This window comes from Dipodomys spectabilis, unplaced genomic scaffold, assembly GCF_019054845.1.
Source record: "Dipodomys spectabilis isolate Male_0828 unplaced genomic scaffold, ASM1905484v1 ptg000711l, whole genome shotgun sequence".
Taxonomy (NCBI): Eukaryota; Metazoa; Chordata; class Mammalia; order Rodentia; family Heteromyidae; genus Dipodomys; species Dipodomys spectabilis.
This window is the reverse complement of record NW_024871388.1, coordinates 54,697-57,713: the sequence shown is the minus strand read 5'-3', so window position 1 is coordinate 57,713 and position 3,017 is coordinate 54,697. Positions and strand designations below refer to the sequence as shown.

Below are 3,017 nucleotides of genomic sequence, written 5' to 3'. Positions count from 1 at the left end.
ACAAAAATTTTCCACAAATACATTTTTACTTAACCTATGAGAGAATGTCTAGGTATATTATTATCTAAACTATTTTAGAGCAAGCTCAAACCACTTCTTCAATCTCAGCGAAATACTTGACCAGCTGTTCATCTATGCTTAAGCAAGCAGAAGAGCCACTTCCTCAGCTCCCAGGAGTCTGTGACATGTTTTGAGATAGGGAGAGGGAACATTTTCCCTCTGTAGCCTGGCGTTCCAAGAGTTTTCCTAATCCCAAACACAGTCCTCAGATAATCCCGAGGCTGGAGCCTGCATCATTCTGCCCCCTCAACATAGACCCTGAGTCTTCACAGTTCAGGTAGACATTTGTCCCAGGAAGACCTCATTTGGGAAATTTTAACCTGCAGAAAGTTAGAAGTAGCTCTTAAGTAAGGCTTACTTTGAATCCATTAGCTCCACAAAGCTAACTCAGTTGATAAATAAGTACTTGAAAAGCCACCACCTTTGGACTTAGCTGTAAAGGCTTCAAAGTATGATCAAATTTAAAATGAAAATGACAATATAGTCATTGACCAAAAAAATTGTAAATGTGAGCAATAAACCAAACTATATAAGTTTTTTCCACTGTACACAGAAATTTAGAGAAATAAGATCAATAGCATTTTTAGGAACAATAAAGGTTCCTTGGTACAAATAGGCAACCATGGATATATGTCTGTATAAAGATTGTATCATTACGTACTTAAATTTAGAGGATAATACATGCTTCAGCAGCAGGTCTACCCAAATTACAACAATACAGAGATTAACATGGCACTTGCACAAGGAGGATATGAAAATTTGTGAAGTTTTCCATATTTTTTATACTTCTGATGCAAGAAATGAAAAGCAGTTATTAAAAAGTTGATTACAAAAATACAAGTGTAACAATACATGTAATTCATAGAATTAAAGGTTAGTTTGACATCAGTGCATTAAATTTTCTCCTTAGAAAGGCCTTTACATAGCATAACCTTTACAAAACTTGAAATTAGATAATATTGCCATTTTATCCCAAAGAAATAAAATAATATAAGAAACTACAAAAAAAGGAGTCTTAAAATTCTTGTATATGGAATGCAATCTGCAAGGTCACATTTATTAATGAGTCTATACATTATATTACAATGTAGAATTCAAAGTATTATATCTAGGAGAGAATGATATAGATTATGGACATTACACAAACATAGATATACTTTTTTCAGAAAAGCACCCGGAACATCTTTAGTTTCTATACTATTCATTTCAACAGAAAAGTTAAAAATATTTCTGATTTAAAAAATCACAAACTCTGCAGAAATCATTACAGATGTATACAAACAACTCTTGAATATATTTTGATATCAAAGTCATGCAATTCACTTGGAAGAATACCATGGAATACATAAATTTTTATAGTAAGATATTGCTGTTTTTTTGTATTGTGAAAAAAATTTGTAGGGACACAAAAGATGGACTGGCATTTTTGAAATTTAAGAAACTTAACCAAACCATTACGACTTAGGAGAACAATTTGTACAGCCTTCGACAACTTCAAAGAGGTAGTGATACATACTTATCTTTTGGCAATATCAAATGCAGTTTCTTCAAAGTTGTTCTTCAGACCTGGTTTGATATAGTGGTTCAACAGAAGGAGATACAGAGTATCTTTGCTATTTCTATTCCCAGCAGCAAGATGCAAGGAGGTCAAGAGGCCTTTAGTTTGGGGATTGGTATCTGCATCATGATGAAGTAATAAAGAAGCCATTCTGGTATTATTCCACATATAAGTACTGTGCAGGGGTGTCCAGCCATTCAGAGTTATTGCATGAATATCTGCCTTGAGCTACCAACTCATGGACAATGTCTAAGTGTCCACTCTTGGCTTCGCGATGAAGAGGGGTATACTCATCCTCATCCCTAGTATTCATCTGGGTGGCCTTTTTGGAAAGTAGTGTTCACACCACAGTAAGCCGATAAATTTCGGTATCCCAAAGAAGAAATTTGCTTGGATCCTACTCCATTTTTTTCTTGCAATTGATACCATTCCTCATTTTTTCATCTTGTTCCTTGTCTTCGTCAGACTTGCCTAACCAGAGATTTTGAGTACCAGTGGGAATGAGGTGTCCATGTATTTCCCCAATAGTTCACATTGGTTGAACTGGTCGGAAAAAACTGGTGAATGTTCTGCATATGTTTTTTCACCATGATTTATTTTCTCTTTTTCCATTTTTACTATTCTAAATTATTCTAACTGGAGAGTAGTGAATTATAGGGAGCAGAGGAAAGATTTTCCTCAGTATTCAAAGGTAAAGACTGAAAATATGGACCAGTGGTTTCTTCATTTGCAGCTTATTCTAGGAATGAGAAAATAGGAAACAATGCCTTCTATGTAAATGATTTGGGAAATACCATGTTAAAGTGTAAGAGAACTCACTTCAACATATGGGATTTAAGAGCTTTCTAGTAGCTTTCTAATGTTGGTATCCAACATTAGAAAAAATGTATAATGCATTAGTAAAATAGAAGTCCTTTGTATGACTACCTAAATTCTTTTTTTTTTTTAAGACACTTGTTTTCATCTAAAAATAGGCCTATCTATTGTCTTCAGGTGATTTTGATGATTGAAGATGCTTAATGAGAAGTCAAAATGTATTAGTAGTCCTTTGCTATCAATTAAATTTCACTTTTTCTTCTTGGAGAATATAATGATCAAAGCAATAGTTCAGAATCAGCAAGCAATAATTCAGAATCATGCTTCAAGTGCCAGTGAATCACCAGTAAGTAATCCTCGATTCCATTTTCCACAAAGTTTTTTTACAGATACAATCTGCCTGCCTTCTCTAGCTGCTTTCCTAGCCTGGATCTATTACTTCATTTTACAGGAAAAGTATGATTCAACTGATTTCAGTCAGATCTGTTAGTAGAATTATCAAATATTGAGATTCTTTTTTTTTTAATTAGTTGTGGGGCCTGAACTCTGGGCCTGGGCACTGTGCTTGAGCTCTTCAAATCAA

The 3,017-nt window shown here is 34.3% G+C and overlaps 1 pseudogene; it reads left to right on the top strand.

Annotated features, from left to right (window-relative positions):
* Positions 1-741: 741 nt before the first annotated feature.
* Positions 742-841, top strand: LOC122101936 (annotated as a pseudogene).
* The last annotated feature ends 2,176 nt before the right edge of the window (positions 842-3,017 follow it).